The following is an 8,450-nucleotide window of genomic DNA, read 5'->3' as shown; positions in this document are numbered from 1 at the left end:
GCCTCCTTTGTGTTAAGTCACTCACTTAACAGAGCAGTCGGAGAGTGATTCAGCAAGAACACAACTTTATTCTTCAACTCCAACACAGACCAACATCTGATAGCCTGAACAGCCTGTACATGGCAGCTGTCCTGCTTTTAAACATTCCCGGATAATGTAGCCACACCCACTGTACAAATACCAACCAATAAGGTTGTTCACATAAGGACCAATCACGGATGTTCCCGCTCAGGGAGCTTGCTGTAAAGTGATTGGCTAGGTGCTTCCTGGGCTAGCAATGCGATTGGATGGATTTGGATCCTAGCCCAGGACGAAGCTTTACATTACACTTCCATTAGATGTTTCACAACATATCATGCATTCAAGGCTACTTTGAATACACTACACTTCGCCATCCCCTCAGCAGTGAACTGGGTCCACGACTGAGCAGCAGGCTTCTGGAGGCTGTGGCTATCCGTCTTCCACACTTACTGCCATCCCCTCAGCAGTGGACTGGGTCCACGACTGAGCAGTGGGCTTCTGGAAGCTGTGGCTATCCGTCTTCCACACTTACTGGTCCCCAGAAATATGCTGCTGGGGCAGGGTTGCCAGCCATGGACTGGGAATTTGCAGAGATTTGGGGGTGGAGCCTTGGGAAGGTGGGGTTTGGGAAGAGGCGGGACCTCAATGGGGTATAATGTCATAGAGCCCACCCTCTGGATCAGCCATTTTCTCCAGAGGAACGTCTCTCTCGTGGTAATTCTGGGAGCTCTCCAGGCCCCACCTGGAGGTTGGCAACACTATGCTGGAAGGGCTACACCTGCCAGAATTACAGTCCCCAGATATCTCAACCCTATGAGGGTGGACTCTTTCTAGGGTTGCTAGCTCCGGTTGGAGAAATACCTGGAGATTTGGGGGTGGGACTTGGGGATTGCGGGGTTTGAGAGGAGAGATTTTGGCAGGGTATCACGCCAAAGGAAATCACCCTCCAAAGCAGCCATTTTCTCCAGGGGAACTGACTCTCTCCAGAAGAACTCTGTTGCCTGGAGATGGATTGTAATAGCAGGAGATCTCCAGGCCCCACCTTGAGGTTGGCAACTCTATCTATAGCATTAGACTAGGGTTGCCAGCTTTGAGTAGGGAAATACCTGGAGATTTGGGGAGTGGGGGGTGAGGTTTGGGGAGGGAAAGGACCTCAGCAGGAGGGTATAATGCAATAGTAGGGGTCTACCTTCCAGAGCAGCGATTTTCTCCAGGGGAACTGATCTCTGTCATCTGGAAACCAATTGTCACAGCGGGAGGTCTCCAGGTTCCACCTGGAGGCTGGCAACCCTACATGCGACCCTGCTGAGGTCCAAACCCGGCCCTCTCCAGAGGCCACTCTCAACATCTCCAGATATTCAGGTGTGGCATTATACCCCGCTGACGTCCCTCCCCTCCGCCTCTAAAGCTCCAGGACTTTCCCGACCCGGAGTTGGCCACCCCTCGTTAGAGGCGGGAGAGGGAGACAGAGCCCGAAGAGCCACTCTGGCGCCCTTCCTGCAGTACTCGGCCTCCTCCTCGCCCGGCCTGGCTGCTCCCCCGCCGCCCATCTCTCTCTCTCTCGACAGGATGTGCAAAGTCACCGTTTTAATCCAGCGCCTCCGCCATCCAATTTGCGTGTGCGCCGCCGAGGAGGTGGGAGAGCACTCGAGGAAAAAGACGGAGCGAGAGAGACACCTCCAAGCCAGCCTCGCCAGGCCCCGGTGTCTGCCTTCTTCTTCCCCCCCCGCCCGCCGCCGCCTGCCTTTCTCGCAGCTTTTTATCTCTCCATCGATCCGCGGCTCCCACATTCTCCGACACGCTGGCTGCTTTTCATTAGTCAGATAAAGCCAAGGAAGGCCGCCTTCGCCTCCCTTTCGGGTGGCTCCCTGCCTGCCGCCGCCGGCTCCTCACCTGTAGACCCTTCCTGGGGCCTTTCCCGCTCCCCTCCCCCGGAGATCTGGCCTCCCTCTGCCATAACTATGGGGGGAGAACCATTGTCCGTTCCCCTCCAATGAAGGCTAGCCTGAATGCCCCCCCCATCCTTGCAAAGAGACACCCCCCCAGTCCTTTCCTTAAACAGGGTTAGGATGAACTGGGGAGGTTGGGGTGGAGGACTGGAACAGATCTTGTTTACTCTGTTTTTAAGCATGCAGTTTTGCAGTGGGCAGTCCAGTCTTAAAAATCCCACTATGCAGAGAGTGGGATGGGGGGGGGGTCAATGCACCAGCAGTGGCATAATGCAGTCACGATCGAGCTTCCCGGCAGCGAAGGAGGAAGAAAGCCCTCTCTTAGTGAACATCGGGAACGTAGCAACCGCGACAGGCACACCCGCTGCAACATCCCTGGCAACAAAAATAACACTCGTCAGTTGGGAGGGGGTCTGCAGCTGGTCGGCCCCTCGTACCCCTGCTGGGAAAGTACCGATTGGCCTGTCCGGAGATGCTTTTGCGACAACCCCCTCCCATGAAGCCCAGTGATGCTGTCTTGCCTTCGGGCTTCCTCCTGTCTAGGATCTGGAGGACTCCAGGGTTCAAGTCCTGCTCAACTGCTGGCTGCCCTCGGCTCCGTGCATATGCTATGCATAGCGCCAAACTCAGGCAGGATTGTTTTGGTGTCTGCAGGAGGGGGGGATGAAGGATGCCAGCCTCCAGGGGGGACCTGGGGACCCCCCCCCCCGAATTCCAGTTCATCTCCAGACTGCAGAGATCAGTTCCCCTGGAGAAAATGGATGCTTGGGAGGGCGGACTCCGTGGCGCTGTTCCCCACTGAGGTTCCTGGCCTTCCCGGGCTCTGCCTCCAAATCTCCAGGAGTTTCCCAACCTAGAGCTGGCCACCCTCCCCCCCCCCCATCCCCTCGGTGGCCAGGAGGGATATGGCAACCCCAGGGGGGACGAGCATTTTGCAAGGGAGGGGGGAAGCGATGAGGAACAGCCGCACCCAATGCTGGCAAGTTCAAGGGAGGCAATGCTGGGAGTGAGCTGAATAAACAGACACTGTAGGAAGCAGGGGACGGAAGGGTCAGGTTGTGTGGCTTCTTCCATATGGTTATCTAAAGGGGGAGATGCAGGAGTGCAGGGGTCATTTCCTGCAGGAGCGCACAGGAGCGGAGCTCCGGCAGTAAAGAGCCCAGGGGTCGGGCACATGCAACAAGCCCCACCCCCTGCTCCCAGCAGCCCTCAGTCCGAGCAAGAAGCAGCCAGGTAAGCTGCAGAGCTCCCCCCCACTCGCCCCCCGGTCCACAGTCCAGTGGCACCTTTAAGACCAAGTTTTATTCAGGTACAAGCTCTCCCTTCCCTGCGAGGACAGATCTGCTTGTTCCCCCGCTCAATATCTAGCAGTCCAAAACAGTCCAGTGGAGCCTGAGCGGTGGGTGTTGCCTTCTGACACACTTCTGGTGATGCCAGGGGGTGTGGCATATGCAAATGAGTTATGCTAATGAGCTCCTGCACCTCTTTTTCTACAAAATGACCCCTGCAGGAGTGGACTGAGAAGAGGAAATGACCCTGGATGAAGCCAAGCCGCGGGGCCCCTGTGTGGGCTACAAGGGTGCACTGCAGGGCCACTCAGCTCAGTGGAGCAAACAGTGGGCCTTAGCTCACCCACTGCATCCTCCCCCAAACTGGCAGCACTGACTCTAATCTGGGAGAACCGGGTTTGAGTCCCCACTCCTCCACATGCAGCTGCTGGTGTGACCTTGGGTCAGTCACGGGTTCTTTCAGAGCTGTTCTCTCAGGAGCAGTTCTCGAGAGAGCTCTCTCAGCCCCACCTGCCTCACAGGGTGTCTGTTGTGGGGAGGGGAAGGGAAAGGAGACGGTAAAGTGCTCTGAGACTCCTTCAGGTAGTATTAAATCCAATCTCCTCCTCTTCATCTGTCCATCAAAGGACTGTTACCCATCTCTGGTCCTGGAAATGAGCTTCAGTTGAAAGAAAAGCAGTTGGAGAGAGGGAGCGTGTTGTGGTAAGTTTGGTGACTGGGAGAAGACTTCCACTCTTCTGGTCCTCCCTTCCCAGCTTGGCATGTAACTGTGGCAGATCTGACTTAGATGTCTATGACCCTACGGGTGAAGGCACATATTACATTTTAAGCACAGTCGTGGCTGCTGCTTCACCCACAGTTCGAAACCAGCTTGGCAATGTGAACCTCATTATCAGGTCAATGAGGAGGAGGAGGAGGAGGATAATTGCTTTTTTATACCCTGTTTTTCTCTACCCTGAAGCTGCGGTGGCTCAAGTGGTTAAGACGCTGAACTGCAGGCTGTGGAAGGTCAGTAGTTCAGCAGTTCAAGACCCAAGTTGCCACATGACGGAGTGAGCTCCCATCTCTAGTTCCAGCTCCTGCCAACCTAGCAGTTTGAAAGCAAGAAATTGCAAGTAGATAAATAGGTACCGCTTCGGTGGGAAGCGAACAGCGTTCCGTGCGCCTTGGTGTTTAGTCACACCGGCCACATGACCACGGAAACTTCTTCGGGCATCGCTGGCTCTTCGGCTTTGAAACGGAGATGAGCACCACAACCCTAGAGTCGGACTCGACTGGCTATCGAGCAAGGGAACCTTTACCTTTCTCTACCCTGAGGAGTCTCAAAGCGGCTTAGAATCGTCATCTCTTCTTCTCCCCACAACAGTCACCTTGTGAGATAGGTGGGGCTGAGAGAGTCCCGAGAGAACTGTGACTGGCCCAAGGTCATCCAGCAGGCTTCATGTGGAGGAGGAGTGGGGAATCAAACCTCATTCTCCAGGTTAGAGTCCACAGCTCTTAACCACTACACCAAGCTGGCTCTCGAGGATGAGGTCCTTCCATTTTAAGGACATGCACCCGCCCTCTGTCTTGTCCCTCCTCACAAAGCAAATTCTTTTAACCTCCCAAAATGATTCGAAAGCAGTTGAAAACGAGTCGCAAAACTTACCCTGGAGATATGGGGGTTTTGGTGATGTCACGCATACTAGCCAATAGTTACCCAGCTGGCTTTCCCCAGTTCAAACTCAACCATGGGGAAATCCTGCAGCACCGTTTTTCTTTTCCCAGAGGGAACTTCGGGACAGAAAAGATTATGTGTGTTTTGGCAGCCACAATGACACAGCCTCCAACTCAGCCTCCTCATTTCCCGCCTCTTCACTTCCAGTAGTTCATAGACACTATTTTCAAACATTTGCTCTCAGTGTTCTTGCCAGCGTTTGGCAGTTTGCACTTCTGTTATGAATTTTTTTTTTCAAGTAGCTGGATCGAGTATTTAAAAATCTTAACACACTGCCTTCTAATGTCCTCTTCCTGTCTTCTAAATGGCTTGTGGTGTGCGTGAGTTAGCATCATTATGGGCAGAATTTCTTTTTTTCCTAAATTCATTTTTGTAAAAATATAGCCATTGAATCCTCTTATGCTCTTTGTTCTCTTTTAAAAGAGGGATTTCGCTTTCATTTCTCTTTGTAGAGAAATCAATGTGCCCTTTCATAATTTCAGCCATTGCAGTTGTTTCATGTTATGCACCACGGGGTGGTGCTCTAACAGGAGGCGAGGAGGGCCTCGGAAGCAGGGCCGGCCCCAGCTTATTTTGCACCCTAGGCAAGGATCCCTTCTGGCCCCCCCCCCCCCCGTGCATCCACCATGGCTCGGACCCATTAAATGGATCTGTACCCCGGACCTCCTGTTCCCCTAGCACCCATGCTCTTAATACTCACTTTTGCTTTTGTAACTTTCCATGCTTTGCACATCTGGCTTCCACCAAGGAAGACTCTGCAAAGAAAGGCACTCGCAGTCAGTTGCAATTTGAGTGTCCTTATGTAATAGCCCCTCTACTTAGGTTCTTCTTTGACTCAGCTGAGTGACCAGAGGACTAAGTTCTTTGGTGGAATTGGTGTTTGTATCATCAGAAAGATCATAACATGTTTAAAAATCAGTAGTGTTTGCAGCTGAACCAGGACAGCGGTGTGTGTATGCCAGTTTGGTGCCCCTAAGGGCCAGCGCACTCTAGGCGAGCGCCTAGTTCACCTAGTGAGCGAGCCGGCCCTACTCGGAAGTCATGGCTTGCCTCTGAACATCCACAGAGTGAAATCGTGAAATCTGGCAGAACCGCCCTTTCTGCCCCCTCCTCTCTTTGAATTTCTCTTTGATCAAAATGGAATTGATTAGAACCAGACTCCAGATTCCTAAAAAGAGGGAAAGGAATGGATTGCTGGATTTCAGGGAGAATCTGGATAGAGAGGAATTAAGAGAATTGCTCTTAACAGCACCAGTGTGAAATGAGATGGAAGAAATACACCCCAGCGGCATGTGTGGCACTGCAGACGGATGGTCCCAAACAGATAATGTTGTGGGCAGTGTTCCCTCTAAGCTGAGTTAGTGTGAGCTAACTCACAGTTTTTTAGCCTCCGGCTCACACATTTCTGTCTCTGCTCAGGAAGGATGGCGCCAGAGCAAACCAATTTATGCAGTAGCCAAATCACTCGCTCGCAACTTTAATGCCAGTAGTTCACAAAGTAGAATTTTTGCTCACAAGACTCCACAGCTTAGAGGGAGCATTGGTTGCGGGGTGAGCAGGTGAGCCCCAGTAACCCCAACAGAAGCAGAATCCGATCTATTTTTGCAGTCCTGCAGGGCTGCGTGGAGTTATGCTAACCACAAAGAAAAACGATGAGGTCACAGCCAAGCATAAGCGCTAGGGATGGGTGTGGGCATCATGCAGAATTCAAAGGAAAGAACTTTCCGTCAGAGGACAGAGAGGTGAGGCAAGAACAGCATGCCGTTCCTGCTCCTAGATTCTCGGGGGTTCATTATCGATCTGTTCCTCAGTCAAATGTGCCCTCTGAGCAGGAAGAAACCTTTGTGGGGAGGGAAAGTCATCGTGCTCCTGAATTCAGCCCATTGGCGGTGCAGGGAAGGTGACCAAACACAGCTTATATATTCATTTGTTTACGGTATTTATCGTCTGCCTTTTACAACTCAGCCGTGCATTCTTTTTCTTCCTCAATGAGACGCAAGGCAGATCACACAGTATAAACCAATGCCATCAATAGGGTGGCATGTCTGATAAACAATGTAAAAGGACTAGGAGTTGCAGAAATATGGAATGGAGCTGCCATCCTGATGAAGCATAAGTATCAAGCATGACGTGTGAAACCAGGGGTGTCAAACATACGGCCTGTGGGCTGGAACCTGCTCGTCCAGGGCTCTTATCTGGTCCGAGAGCAACTGGTCATTACTTCTATTGCCAGGTGACAGAGGCTGTGGCTTATGTCCCTGTATCCTGTCCCAGTCCTAATGAGTAATGGGTGGTGGAAGTGGGAGGGTGGGCACCTGGTAGATACTGTAAGGGAATAGAAGAAGAAGAGATTGGATTTATACCCTGCCCTTCACTTTGAGTGGCTTACAATCTCCTTCCCCTTCCCCTCCTCACGACAGACACCTGTTAAAAGTTGATGCAGAAAAAAATAAAAAGTGAAACAGCACTTACAGCACTTAAGACTAAGGAATTAGAACCGACAAGAGCACTTAAAGATAGAGAAATGGAAAAGTGGAAGGTTTAAACCCAATCCAGACTATTTAGAGTTTCTGAGAGAAAAGCGGAAGGTTGAAGCTGAATTTAAGAATGAGGAATTAAAACTGATGACTGCACGTAGAGACACAGAGTTACAATTGGAAGCCAAGAGATTGCAATTGGAAAGAGCAAGACTTGAACTTGAGAGGGAGAAAGAGGGAAACCCTGAATGCAAACATAAGTTCCCTCAAGTTACACCAAGAGATTTGCCTCAAGACAAACCAATAGGCCCAGAAAACAAGCTTCTTGGTGTCATGACAACCAGTGCAACTGATACATTTACAGAGCCAGAGAGAGAGCAGGACTCACCTACTCCTGTCAGGGTTAAAGAAAATTCCAAACTTACTGAAACAGATAAAAATGTTAGAAGCCAGAGGCCTCAGAAAGAGATGTCAATTGAGCTGTTTGGTGTCTTGATGAGGTAGGTGGGGCTGACAGAGCTCTTTCGAGAACAGCTCCGAGAGAACTTGTGACTGACCCAAGGTCATCCAGCACCTGCGAGTGAAGGTGTGGGGAATCAAACTCGGTTCTCCCAGATTAGAGTCCACGCTCTTAAGCGGTGGCACAGAGGATTTATCCTCTGGTTACAGTAACATCTGAACTGAACAGAACTGCTATCAGTTCTAGCCCGCGCTGGTGTGAGCTACCAGCCTTGTCCCCAGCTCGCCGTCCACCCAGCCGTTTGAAAGCTTCGACGAGTAGATAAAATGGGTACCACTCCTTAGAGAGGGTGGGCACACTAAAACCCCCCGGTGGGGGGAGGTGTTAGCCGGTGAAACTGAATGTCCAGCTCAGAAGCCTGGAAAGATCTCTTCGGCATTAAGAAGCCTGCGATGGGCCAATCCAGCCAGGCAGTGGCAGTGTGATGCTGCGACTCGAAGCAGTCCTGGAAAAACTGACGGTCATCAAGCCAAGCTG

This window comes from Gekko japonicus, unplaced genomic scaffold, assembly GCF_001447785.1.
Source record: "Gekko japonicus isolate JY-2015 unplaced genomic scaffold, Gekko_japonicus_V1.1 scaffold1537, whole genome shotgun sequence".
NCBI classification, from domain to species: Eukaryota; Metazoa; Chordata; class Lepidosauria; order Squamata; family Gekkonidae; genus Gekko; species Gekko japonicus.
The sequence above is the reverse complement of the archived record's forward strand: the minus strand, read 5'-3'. Positions refer to the sequence as shown.